Source organism: Cucurbita pepo, chromosome 7 (assembly GCF_057944985.1).
Source record: "Cucurbita pepo subsp. pepo isolate OVF chromosome 7, ASM5794498v1, whole genome shotgun sequence".
In the NCBI taxonomy this organism is placed as follows: domain Eukaryota; kingdom Viridiplantae; phylum Streptophyta; class Magnoliopsida; order Cucurbitales; family Cucurbitaceae; genus Cucurbita; species Cucurbita pepo.
The window spans coordinates 4,370,951-4,385,695 of record NC_141804.1 but is presented as its reverse complement, the minus strand read 5'-3'; the positions used below and the strand labels follow the sequence as shown (position 1 = coordinate 4,385,695).

At 38.3% G+C, this 14,745-nt stretch overlaps 1 long non-coding RNA gene and 1 pseudogene across 1 annotated transcript; one reads left to right on the top strand and one right to left on the bottom strand.

Annotated features, from left to right (window-relative positions):
• The first annotated feature begins 8,954 nt into the window (after positions 1-8,954).
• Positions 8,955-9,995, top strand: LOC111798818 (putative carbohydrate esterase At4g34215 pseudogene; annotated as a pseudogene).
• Positions 9,996-11,494: 1,499 nt separating this feature from the next.
• LOC147791627 (uncharacterized) lies at positions 11,495-13,791 on the bottom strand. Its single transcript, XR_015421753.1, has 3 exons — positions 12,743-13,791; positions 12,557-12,646; positions 11,495-11,781 (listed from the first exon to the last, which is right to left on the bottom strand). It is a non-coding gene; the product is annotated as an uncharacterized LOC147791627 (long non-coding RNA).
• Between the last annotated feature and the right edge of the window lie 954 nt (positions 13,792-14,745).

Genomic DNA, 14,745 nt, shown 5'->3' with positions numbered 1-14,745 from the left:
GACCATATTTTTGACATTTAAAGCACTAAATGTTGGAATTGTATCCTTGACCGCGCCCTTGAATACGTCCTCTTCCACGCCAATTTTCTTGGCTCGATAGTCTCTTCTCTTGGTAGTTTTCTTCGTGACTATTGCCTTGAGCAGCTCGACCATTCCTGCAGCTTCCACCATCTCTACCTCGAAAATTCTGTGAGTAGAGTATTTTTCCATCCTTTATCGATGCCTTCGTCTGAAGCGTTTGATCGAGTGGCTCCTCCTTCTTTTTCTTGCGTTGCTCATGTGCCTCGAGAGAACCAGCAAGTTCATCGACTGTGAACTTCATCAGGTCCTTCGACTCTTCTATGGCACATACGATATTCTCGAAGTTGTCGGTTAACGACCTCAAGATTTTCTCCACAACCCGCGTCTCGGGTAACATTTCTCCGTTTCGATTTAGCTAATTCGCCACAGTCTGTACATGTGTAATATCGTCAAATACATTTTCTGACTCCTTCCTCTTCATGCTCTCCAACTCACTACGCAGAGTCTGGAGATGCACCTTCTTGACTCGGTCGGTTCCTTTGAACACCTTTTCTAGAGTGTCCCACACTTCTTTTGAAGTTGTTGCCCTTGCAATCTTCTCAAAGCCCGACTCGTCAACAGCCCGGGACAACATGTATAATGCTGCTTTATCCTTTGACCGTAATTCCTTTAGCGTCTTGCTTTGCACCACCATATAACCCGTGGTATCAATCGGTTCTTCGAAACCATCTTCGACCATCTCCCATGCGTCTTGCGAACCGAGAAGAGCTTTCATTTGGATGCTCTAATTCTCGTAGTTCGTCTTCGTCAATCATGGTAGCGGCATTTGTCCCATCATGTTCGCCATCGATTTTGATACCAATTTGTAGAAAAATAAAGCCGCTCCGATACCAACTTGAGAGAAAAAAACGTTCGCTCTGAATCTTACTCGTTTAGATAACTCTCACAAAACTTTAAAGGGGTGTCGAAAGGGAAGAGACAAGGTGACAAAGAAGTTCTCAAAATTTTTTTTTTTTTTTTGTATTACACACTAACTCAGACAAGTTTGCTATGCTGCTCTCTGTTTTTCTTTCTTGTTCTCACTTGTTCTTTTCTCTCTGTCTTTTACAAGATAGGTAAAGCCCTTTTTATAGATTTTACAGATTTTACTAAGGGTAAGTTTAGCCATAACTACCCATCACTTTTCTCTCTTTCATAAATAATGGCTTTTTGACTCAATTTAAAACAAAAAAAAAAAAAAAAAAAAAATCATAATTACTTTTTTCTCTCCCCTACATTTAAGTTTATTTCTGAACTCAACCTTGTCTAGTGGGTAAATAAGACAAGACTTTTGAAACTGTGTCGCATCGTCGCGGAGGTTCGGCCAATAGTACCCCTCTTTAGGTGGGCATAGGTTCTCTGCCACCTGTTGTGGCCTGCCCATAGTGTGTCGTGGCATTCTTTAAGTAAGAGTCTCCTCAAGTTCCCCGAATGGGGAACGTAAAGACGATTTCCCTTATTGAAGACTAAATTGACCTCGACTCAAAACTGGCGAGTCTTCCCCTCTCTGGCTAGCTGCATGATCGCCTAGGCGGCCGGGTCTTTGGCTAGGTATTTTTCAATACTTTCTCGAATCGTTCCACTCAGCTTACTTGCTTCTAGATGAGCTAACATGTTCGCTCTTCCGACTTAAGGCATCTACAACTTGATTTGCTTTACCTGGTCTGTGTTCGAACTAAAAGTCAAATTCAGCCACACATTCTTGCCAACGCGCTTGTTTCGACAACAACTTGGGTTGGTCAAAGAAGTGACATATGGAACTGTTGTCTGTCTTGACTACAAACTTGGCTCCGAGGAGGTATTGCCTCCAAGCTTGTAAAGAGTGAACTACTGTCAACATTTCTTTCTCGGATGCTACATACCTTCTTTCTTCCTTATTTAACTTATGACTCTTGTATGCAATGGGGTGTCCTTCCTGCAGTAGGATGCCACCTAGGGCGAAGTCTGATGCATCTGTTTCGAGTTTAAAGGGTTTTGTCACGTCGCCAATCCCCAAAACTGGCCCTTCCAATATGGCGTTCTATAAGTTGTCGAAGGCTTCTTGACAACGTGGAGTCCAACTCCATTTATTTCCCTTCTCTAGTAGTTCAGTCAAGGGATCTGCGCGCTTCGAGAATCCTTTGACGAACTGCCAATAATAGTTTGCTAACCCAAGGAAGGAGCGCACTTCTGTCACTGAAGAGGGGGTCTTCCAATCCTTGATGGCTTTGACTTTCTCCTCTTCCATACCTACCCTGCCTGCTTCTATTACATGTCCAAGAAAGTTGATTCATTGTTGCGCAAATGGGCATTTTTCCCTCTTCACATATAATTGATGTTCTCTCAGCTTTTCGAAAACTAACTGGAGGTGGTGTTGATGCTCTTCCATGTTGGAGCTGTAAACCACTATGTTGTCCAAGAAGATTACCCCAAATTTATTGAGGTACTCATTGGAAAACATGGTTCATTAATGTGCAGAATGTGGCAGGGTCATTAGTCAGACCAAGTCGTTTTGGGTTCATCTCCCTCGACAATTCGAACATGATAGTATCCTGATCTTAAGTGAAGTTTTGAGAAGTACTTCACACCGTGTAGTCGATCGAACAAGTCTGTAATGATGGGCAGAGGGTACTTATTTCTGACAGTGATTTTGTTTAGGGCCCGGTAGTCTATGGATAGGCGAAGACTCCCGTCTTTCTTCTGAAATAACACTGGGACTCCATAGGGAGCTTTCGTAGGTCTGATAAACCCAGCAATATGTAGTTCATCCATTTGCTTCCGTAGCTCCGCTAACTCAGGTGGAGCCATTCTGTAGGCATTCTTTGCTAGCGGCTTCGACCCAGGCATCAGTTCGATCTCATGGTCTATGCCCCGATGAAGTGGTAAGGTCTTTGGTAGACTCTCTAGCATTACTTCGCGGTACTCCACTAATACGTGTTGTATTTCTACGGGAACAAATTCAACTGTTCCTTCAGTTTCAACCACTGAGATGGCCATGAACGTTGGTTTGATACGCGCAAGAGTTGTTTTGCATTTCATTCTTCTAAATTATTTTATCTTTGTTTTTATTTTCTCTAAATTTCAGTATTTCGTAATTAAACACGTAAGACCATGACTGTGTTTACCAGAGAAGAAGTTTTTTTAAGCGTTTTTTAAGTTTATGTTATAAATGATGTTCATTTTAAGAGCTATATTTCTCCATTAGAGATGAGCATGAGATGTTAGTAGCGACTCTGAGTATGTAAAAATTTAGGTTCATTACAATGAAGTGTGTCAATGTAATTTCGTACTAGATATATCACTAATATAATTAATATACCTAAAATGAATTTTATTACTCATACAATATATATGTCACATGAAATTAGTGATAATAAATAACTGAACGGTTAACTTCATATTAGGTATGATATACCATTGATCAAAATAATAAACATAATTAGTAAATAGAATGAATTTTATCTCTTTATTGAATTGGTGAAGAAATGAATGATTCATTCATACAACTTAAACCTTAAATTATTTTAGTTTGATTTTACTACGAATAATACAAAGTGAATGTGGACAAAAAGAGTATATGACTTGATTCTTAATGTTTCAAGACGAGGACATTGATCGTCTTCGAGACAAGGACATTGGTGGTGGTTATGAAGCTGACGAACATGATTTTAATAAATTTTCCATCATTTTGTACAGACAGACGAACTGTGCGTCCGTATGCGACGGATTTAAGTCACCCGGGCGTAGTCAATCCACGAGAGGGAAGTATCATGCGTGTTCAGGGCGATGATAGATTGGACGTTGGTTCTAGTTACGCACGAGATTATGGTGCTGTTTGTTAGCATTGGTTTGGCCAATCTATAAAAAAAAAGAGTCGTTTGTTGAGAAACTTGATTTGTAGTGGATGTAGTTGGTTACATGTGTGGCACATGCGCACACGTATTGTAAGCAGCAATAGAGGCATGGGGAGGACCACGAGTGGCTATTGGACGCTTGAGAACAGAGGCCCTTAACATCGACGACGGGGTAAGTAGCCAACTTGAACTTTTCTTAAGAAATACATGTAGGAATTTGTAACGACCCTAAATTTCCACATACTCAAAGTCGTTACTAACGTCTCATACTCATCTCTAATGTGAAAATATAACTCTTAAAATGAACAATATTTATAACATAAACTACAAAAATGCTCAAAGCAACTTCTTCTATGGAAAACATAGTTGTGGTCTTACGTGTTTAAATACGAAATGTTGAAATTTAGAGAAAATAAAAAACAAATATAAAATAATTTAAAACCATAAAATGTAAAACAACATATTCTATCATAAGACTTGGAATTTAAGTATGAGTCTATCCTATGCATGTGCCACAGTCTCTACTCGCCTCCGTCCTCCATACAAGTGTGGCTTGCCTTTACCTGAAAAATGATGTTGCACATGGCCTCAGTATTTCGACCAATACTTAGTAAATGGCCCCACTATAGGGGGTCATGCAAATGCAATCACATGCAATCATGATTTTGGGACCTATCTCTAAATCATAGGGGTGACCTCTAGTCTCGGACAAATTGGATGTATAGTACTTTCCTACACACGACTCACACGTGCGAGTGTGAATCCCTAGGACGCTCGCACGCCCCTTGGATCCTCTGGTCAATCTAATCTTTAGCACGTCTGGAGGTCAGCGGAACCTCATAGTATCATTCGCCTCATGAACACCCTCATCATCATATGGTGCGTATTCGCACTCATCATCATGCGGTGGATTTTCGCACACATCATCATGTTGTGTGCATTCGCGCTCATCATCATACTGTGTGTTTTCGCACTCATATCATATTGTGTGCGTCTGCACTCTTCATCTTAAGGAGAAGTAGCCCTATGCTTATGAACATACAATATGCATGAGGTCCCTCTAAATCTATCATAATGTCTCTTCTGACACAACCCTCTAGTCTCATCTCTTTGTTACTATAGGTAACACATACTCGTGGATATTTATATTAATATCATTTTCATGCTTTTAGGGTTGTGTCCTATATTGATCTAACGACATGACGCAATATGGCACTCATCATCATATAACATGCTCAATATGGAAAACACCATCATATTAAGGTAAACGTCACGCAATCATCATACTCATCATATTGCCATAAAGTGCATCAAGCATATCAAGTACGTCAGTGATCGAAATATATATACACTACGCACATCATCAAGCATCAAAACTCATATATCATCATACACTCGTACATCATCATATACTACTATACAGCATCATACGATATAGCTCATACATCATCATAACTCATACATCATCACATACTATATACGACATCGTATGACACAGGTCATACATCATCATAATTCATACCATTTTAGCCTATCCTATAGTAAGACCACTTACTTGATTAGCTTAAGGTGGTGTCACCAATTTATCCTTAAAGAAAGTTTGATTATTGTCCTTTGTATCCAAGTGAACCTATATGAATACATGACATCAACTTCATGTCCAATTCTCTAAATGTTACCATGATCCATGTTCTGAATGTTTGATTAATCCACCACACATAAATGGTGTGAAACTTATATTATTTATAATCAAATAAATTACAAGGATATGAAAATAGTAATAAATGGAAATAAATGGAAAGATAACTATGGTAATAAAGCAAATATTAGATATTTGCTTTATAATAAAATATCAAATATAATATATATGGTAAACTATAATTTATTACTAAATATCCTTAACACATGTGCTAGACTTCATGCGAGCATTAAAGACTTTGCATGAATAAAGTCTTGAAAGCGTGATAATACTCATCCACGTATATATATATAAAAAAAAAATCTATTTTTATTAAGATTTCATTTTCTACCATGGTTATTGAAGGGGTAGTATTATATATTTTCTTACCAAATCTTTCCTATTTCTTTATTTTTTCTTTTTTTAATTCTGTATTTACATTCACAATATTATAGTTTTTAATTTAATGGATTCATTGGATTCATTTAGCTACTGATTTAGCAAAATTCATACAAAATTATTTACCTAAATAAGATCTAAATTATTTACCTAAATAATTATCTAAGATATAATTGGTTGTGATTTCCTAGAATGAAACTAGGATAAACGAAAATGAATGATTCAATGTGTACGACCACATCCCTCTTCACATAAATCTGCACCGGTGAAGGCCATTTTCCTTTTTCTCAATTTCTCAAATCTCACGTTTTTGTTTTCCTCTTTCTTTTATACGTAATTGTAATATTATGTCAATGGGTTGGTTGAAGAGATAATAGGGATGAGAGGTTAGTGAAGAGAATTCGTTATGGTTTTTCTTTTTTAATGTAATCCTTTTATTTTTTATTAGTTTATTTATTTATTTGTTTACTTGGGCTATTACAGTATCACTTCTTAATATGAACCTTAAATTAAGTATGTATGAAAGAAATATGAACAAAAAAACATCAAAGAACCGTGAGTTAAGACCCTTAATCAATCGATTTGATCGAAATTTAAGTAATATTAAAATAACCCACTAAATAAATTTTGTTGCCCATGAAATTTTAATGATATACATATTAGGGCATGTCAAGATTATATCTGAAAATTTGTGGTCATTAAATAAGGTTAAGTAGTTAAACCAAGCAACGGTATAAAATGACTGTAATGCTCGTAAGGTAACTTAACTTCTTTGATTCACGATCAAAAAGATCTCCAAATACAATGTAACTTTATAGTGGGCCTTATTTCATGACGATTGATGGCTTTGTAAAAGTTATTGGAACACCGTCAAAGTCTAAACCAAGAATTACGGAGAAATGACCAAAATGCCCTTAAGACTCTTTGAGATATTTAAAAGCCTAAACAACTTTCAAATGATCTGCTAATGCCTATTTGTAAGGAAATAGATATATTTAAGATTTTAAGTTGTTCATGGCAAATTTGGAATCTAAACCAAGTTAGGGCCCAAGGAAGCTCAAAGGAAAATATCTCAATTAATTTTTACCCAAGGTCCAAGACCCTTCTAGAATTTTCTAAATAACACATTTTGACTTCACGATATTTTGAAGTCACGTTGTTGTAATTACACTCTAATGGATGACAAAGTCCTAGTTGTGACCCTTAAATCCTAGGAGGATGAAACATCACAAACAAGAGGCATGGGTAGCTCTAGGAGCATCCTAATTGTTGATAACATGTACATGGACATGGAAACCCGAGGAATTATTCTCAAGAGGAGTATGTGGTTTGATACGTCTTAATCATCTATAGGTTGATGTGTAATGAGCGAATGTCCGTAGTCATGTGACGTTACCGTCGAGAAAATGTAGCAACTTGGGTAAGAAAAGTAGACAAGAGGCTGTCCTACTCTTGTAACTCGGCACTAGAACTTTTAAGAACGAAAGTTTTTAAGAAAGGGAGAATTTGTGACACCTAAGCCTCCAAAAAGTTTAAAATCTGATTTTTCCTCTAAAAGTTGAACTTCTAGAAGAGTTGAATTTATAGATGAATTAGAGAGAAAAATGCATACATAGAAAAATATAGAAAATTAAAGAGTGAAAATTGGGAAAATGGGTTAAAGTCAATAGTGAGGGTAAATGGATCATTTTACCATCCCTTCCTAAAGTCAAAACTCACTCCAAACAATAGTTTGGAGTTGGAACTTGGTCGAGTTTCTTCATAAGACTTGCTTAGTAAGTTATGGGCAACCATTGTATGCGGTTGCATTTACCTGAAAAATCTTGTTTAGTAGGTTAAGGGTAACCATTTTAGGTCGTGATACTTGTACATGAAGCTTTTGCATTTACGTAAAAAATAATAAAAATAGGATGAGTATTTAAAATATTAAGTTTCCCGATTGTTCGGGTAAGAAAAATATTCACATACAACATGTATCATCATTGATGGGACCTAATTCTTTGGGCTCTACTTCCTCTTTCGAGTAGAGTTAAATGCATAATACATCTCTACACATGGATTGCACATGTCTGCATGAATTCACTACGTCGGCTAACTAACATAACCCCTAGGCGTGACTATGGACTAGCTCCCAATTAGAAGGGAACACGAATAATATTGTATGTATGAGGTCCCATTAAACATGTAATAGATCCCAATTAAAAATTATCATTCAATGAAATGATGGATACAATACTTTTGTATTAGTCATGTTGTAAATTCTATATGAGACGTACATACATATTTATGGTATTTCATTCATTCTTATCAAACATGATACGTCATAGTGTCTCCCAAGGAATAAACATGGTCACATCAACATCGCAGTCATCATCAAAGATAAAAGAAAGTACATACATATATCACGTTGTTCGTTCAGATCACATGACATAAATAATAGCACATAAATAGAGCCAAAGAGTACATGTTATTGATGCATAAAAAAAATTCATCAAATCTAACTCATTAACGTTTTAGGCTCTCCTTTGTGTTCTTAATCTCGTTTTGGTCAAACATTCCTAGGTTTAGTTTTACTTGGTTTAATTTAACCTACAATATTCATCCATTTAGAAGAACGAGCTTAGAACTTTTTTGGGGAGCCAACAAAACTTGTATCTTCTAATATATTTTAATGTCAAAAGATCTAATCTTTTTATTCTATTGAAAAGACATGAGATTGATAAAATAAATAATAATAAAAAAAAATTCATTGTCGAAATTTTATTTTTATATTTCTATATATAGATATATTAGACAAATTAAATGTGATCCAAGACTATTAAGATCGAAAAATACTCTGATCCACCAATATTGAGGGATTGAAATTGATTTTAACACTTAAATAATACTAAAATTAGAATCAAAATTACGTATAAAAAGTGAGGATAACTGAGAAAGAAATGGAGAGACATAGATCAATTATAAAATAGAAGGGAGAGTGATAAGAAATTTATTGGGAGAGTAGTTGTGTATGCCATAGACACAAAGTTATCCGCTTTTTAATACTTTTTCTTCTGTGTCTATTTGCACAAACATAAGGGGTCAAAATGGTTTTGTTGAAACTATCAATGTTGTTGTATATGATATTGTTTAGCCCTTCCCTTTCAGGGGCTACTTCTCCCACAAACATATTTATCCTTGCCGGTCAGAGCAACATGGCTGGTCGAGGTGGGGTAGAGAAAAATCAAAATGGGAAACTTGTGTGGGATGGAAAGGTCCCATTAGAGTGTCAATCCGACCCATCCATCCTACGGTTGAACCCTGAGCGCCAATGGGAGATAGCACATGAACCTCTCCATTTGGGGATTGACATCAGCAACACTCCGGGGATTGGTCCGGGAATACCGTTTGCTCACCAGTTGAAAGAAAAAGCTGGACAAAAGGCCGGCATCGTGGGTTTAGTTCCTTGTGCTAGAGGTGGCACTTTAATTGAACAATGGATAAAAAACCCTACCAACCCTAGTGCAACATTTTACCAGAATTTCATTGAACGAATTAAAACATCAGAAAAAGAAGGTGGAGTTGTGCGTGCTTTGTTTTGGTATCAAGGAGAAAGCGATGCGGCTATGAATGACACCGCTCAAAGATACAAAGACAACTTAAAGAAGTTCATCACCGACATCCGCAATGATATAAAACCTAGATTTTTACCTGTCATTATTGTTAAGATAGCCCTTTATGACTTTTTTATGAAGCACGATACTCATAATTTGCCAGCAGTAAGAGCAGCTGAAGATGCCGTTCAAAAAGAGCTTCCAGACATCATTACTATCGACTCTTGGGAGTTGCCTATAAACTTGACCACATTTGAAGGCTTTTCTTGGGATCATGGTCATTTTAATACGGAAACAGAGATTGTTTTGGGTAAATGGTTGGCAGACACATATCTCGCCCACTATGGTCATTTACTCTGATCATATTATGTGTTGTTCTCTGATCTCTATTGATTGATCTATTATTCTATCTCAATAAAATCATTTAAATCACATATTTGTAGAACCTTAACCTACTTATTACTCTACTTTTGGCAGAAATTTCTTATTTAAATAATTAAAAACAATCAAATTTTGTTTACCTAGATGCCTTAATTGGCACATATCGTATGGGGCAATGAACAATTTTTTTTAGTAATCTAAAGCTCCAATATTAGTATAAAATTTATAATTAAATTATTATCAAAAGGTTTGAAAATTTTAAATATTAATAAAAAATAAAGTTGAATGTTATATTAATTTTTTTTTTTTTTTTTTGTTGGGAATAATATAATAATTAAAGATATTTAAAAGTTCTAAATATTAATAATAGTGCACGATATGAGATTGTGCAGAAAGGTAATTTAAAAGTTTATTATAAAATAAAGACTAAGAAGAAGGATACAACAATAAAGACTAAATTATAACAAAATTCTTTAGTATAAAACAACTCGTGGACAAACTATCAACGACCAAAGTAGAGTGTTTATTCAATTTGAACTGGGTATAATTTGTTTTTTAAAGACATTAAGAATATTTAACGATTAAGGTTTGTGACTTATAAATGTTTGATATTTTAACTTTATGGGATTTTAGTTATTAATATAATATATATGTTGGGTTAGTACAATTTTTTAAATAATTAAAAACAAATATTGAGAAAATCTAACCCAAAAAATGGAGTGTTAGATTGAGTTGGGTGGTGAACTTATTATTCACGTCACTAACCCAACCAATTGAAAACTCGCATGCATTTTTCTGTTGATATCACTAAAATTTTTGTGATATTTCATGTATTTATTATAGAGTATGATGTGATTTGTTGCATGTTGAGTGATTTTGTTTGCAATACTTTAGTATATGTATATATTAGCATATGTGATAGAGGTAAGAGGAAAAGAAAAGACCTTAGGAAATAGTAAATGAGTTCCGTATTTTCGGAAGACATTGCAAGAATACCCCGTCCCCGAAGCCTTATAACATGGCTTCAATAGGATTAAAGAAAAGACCAGGGTAAGGGTTTTATCTATCATAAAGTCCCTCCTTGAGTTGCACCAATATTAATGGTCAAGTAGAAAGATGACTCAATGCGTCTAGATATTGATCATAGGAAACAGAATATAAAGACCCTAGATTAAATGAAATTTTGGAGAGAAATTAACGGAAAGTTCAATGGCATATTGAAAGCCTGACACACCTCATTCACGTAAATGGACTGTGAACCCTGTCAAATTAACAAGGACTTAAGTTACAAAGGGAAGCCTAGTAAGACCTTAATCCGCGAATTGAAAGCCTTCGCAAAAAAGAGATTACCTTGATCAAAATATTGGGACGAAACCAGTATAGGAAGAAGATCACATTGGAACATGAGATATGATAAGAGAAAAGTACCAGGAATTAGGATACGAGTTTTACACTTTCGAAGATAAAAGTTCTTTTTAAGGGTATATTGTAACGACCCTAAATTTCCACATATCTAGAGTCGCCACTAACGTCTCATGCTCATCCCTAATGCAGAATAAAAATCTAAGCATGCTCATCTTTATTAGCGGAAAAATTTAAAAACTTCAGAATACATTAAAATATTGGAAAACACTGCCGGACTTACGTGTTTCAAATATCGTGCTGGAGTTCAAAAAGATAAAATAAAATGATTACAAATTAATTAATATAAATGAATGAAATGCAAACGCCCTATCCTAACCAAGACTAGGAATAAAATATGCAACTATCCTATGCACGCGCCACAGTCTCTGATCACGATGCCACCGTCAACCGTACATGGGAGCCTTGCCTTTACCTGAAAAACAATATGGCACACGGCCTGAGTATTTCGAAGAAATACTCAGTAAGTGACCCCACTATAGGGGCCATGCTAATGCAAACACATGCAATCATGAATAGGGACCTATCTCTAATCATCTTAGGGGTGGCCTCCAGTCTCGGACAAATTGGATGTGTAGTACTTCCCTACACACGACTCACACGTGCGAGTGTGAGTCCCCAGGGCGCTCGCACACCCCCTGGACCCTCTGGTCAAGCTAATCTGTAGCGACGTCCGGAGGTCAGCGGAACCCCATAGTGTCATGCGCCTCATGAACACCCTCATCTGTGTGCTTTCGCACCTGTGCACATTCGCGCTCATCATAAGGTGCGCGTCCACACTCATCATCTCTAGGGGAAGTAGCCCTATGCTTATGAACATACAAAATGCATGAGGTCCCTCTAAATCCATCGTAATGTCTCTTCTGACACAACCCTCTAGTCTCATCTCTTTGTTACTCTAGGTAACGCATATCGTGGATATTTATATTAATATCATTTTCATGCTCTTAGGGTTGTGTCCTACGTCGATCTAACGACAAAATGCAATATGGCACTCATCATCATCTAGCATGCTCAATATGGAAAACATCATCATATTAAGGTAAAAATCATGCAATCATCATGCTCATCATAATGCCACAACGTGCGTCAAACATATTAAGCGTCACTCAACACAATATGTATAAACTCGCACATATCATCAAGCATCATACAATTTATTTAGCCTATCCTATAGTAAGGCCACTTACTTGGTTGGCCTCGGCCGAAGTACTCCCTAAATAGCTAAACGTAAGCTCCCGTTCCGTGAGAGCTGCTTCCTACTTCGTTGGGTTTGTTTCCTATCACGCCGTTCACCAATTTCCGTTAGTATTTCACAATTAATTTACCTATAATTTAATAAATGTGAAATACGGCTCTAAAACGGCCTCGGATACCTTAATCGGGGCCGAAAACAGATCCGGGAGGGTCGAAACAGTGGAAACCGGGCTGAAAACAGGTGAGCCGAGCCGAACAGCCGCTGGAGCCGCTGGAGGAGCCGCCGGAGCGTCACCGGAGGGAGCCCGAGCCGTTTGCGCCGAGCCGAGCCGAGGACTGCCGCGCCGCTGTGTGACACGTGGCAGCAGCAGAGAAAGCCACGTCGGGCGGTAGTGTCGGGTCGAAGCGCGGGTCGCAGTCCGGTTCGGGTCGTGGTTCGGGTCGCGGGCTGTGGAAGGCTACTGGGCCAAGGCTAAACGTTGGGCCTCGGCTTACTGGGCTGGGCCGCAAGTGTTTGGTTTGCAGGCCGGCTCAATTGGACCGTGGGTCTAGTCTGGGTTGGTTCAACTGAACCGTAGCTTCTGGGCCGGTTTGAGGTTTGGGCCGCTGTAGTTGGGCTGGGCCGAAGGCAAAGGCCAAGGGGGGAAACGGGCTGGCTCTCCCGGGTTCTGGGTTCGGGTTGACCCGGATCCGTGGATCTCGTCTTCCTTACCCGACTTTGGCCGATTTTCCGGCGAGTTTTCTCTCTCCTTCCCGCGGCGTTTTCGTTGCCGATTTCGGTCCTCTTCCTTCTCTTTTCCTCTTTGTTCGTCGTCCTTCTTTCCTTTTTGGGAGTTTTGCGGCCTAAAAGCTCCTAAAAGCCATAGATCTAAGAATCGATTAAGAAACCTAACTTTCCGACCTCGGTTACCGACGACGACGCTTACGAAATAACACCAAATGCCCCTGAGTTATTGTGCTTTCGTTAGGGATCTCTCTTACGGTAGTAAGAGGTTGTTTGGTGTCGGTTTAAGGGTGGTTTGAGGGCTCGTCGGAGAAACTGGACACTCGCCGACGTTTGTCCGAACTCTCTCTCTCTCTCTCGAAATTTTCTCTCTTTTCTCCCTTTGCAGGCGTTCTGAAGATGCTGGGCTGAGGGTGGGCGAGCTGTGGCCGTTGTTTCGCGTGGGTTCCGCGAAACTCGGCGGTCGCCGGAAAACTCGCGGGTTTTCCGGCGACTGAGTTTTTTTTTTTTTTTTTTTTTTTGTTTTCATTTATTTATTTATTTATTATTAATATATATATATATATTTTTTTTTTCTTTCTTTCCCGGGTCGTTACATTATCTACCCCTAAAAAGAACTTTCGTCCTCGAAAGTCTCAAACTCTTGTACCAACTCGGGGTATTTCTCTCTTATCTCGTCCTCACGCTCCCACGTGGCTTCCTCACTGTGGTGATTCCGCCACAGTACCTTAACGAACGCAATACTCCTGTTGCGTAAGGTCTTTACCTCTCTAGCTAAGATTCTTACTGGTTTTTCCTCGTAGCTCATATCTTCATTGAGTTGGAGTGGTTCGTAGTCTATTACGTGGATAGGATCCGTAATGTACTTCCTCAGCATCGACACATGAAATACATCATGTACTCCTGAGAGGGCTGGAGGTAAGGCTAACTTATACGCTACCGGACCAACTCGCTCTAGGATCTCGAATGATCCAATGAATTTAGGACTTAACTTGCCCTTATGTCCGAATCTTAACACACCTTTCATAGGTGCCACCTTGAGGAATACTGGGTCCCCCACCTCAAACTCCAGGCTTTTACGCCTTACATCGGCGTAGCTTTTCTGTCTACTTTGAGCGGTACGCATCCTCGCTCGAATTTTCTGGACAGCCTCATTGGTGAGTCGAACCAACTCGGGTCCTACTAATTCTTTCTCTCCTACCTCGTCCCAACACAGTGGGGACCTACACCGTTTCCCGTACAGAGCCTCAAACGGTGCCATTCCGATAGTTGCTTGGAAACTGTTGTTATACGAGAATTCCATTAGGTGTAGTTTGGAATCCCAACTTTCCTTAAAATCTAGTACGCAAGCGCGTAGCATGTCCTCTAGAATTTGGTTTAAACGCTCCGTTTGCCCATCTGTTTGGGGGTGAAAAGCGGTACTAAAGTCGAGGCGGGTACCCAGAGCTTTTTGAAGTC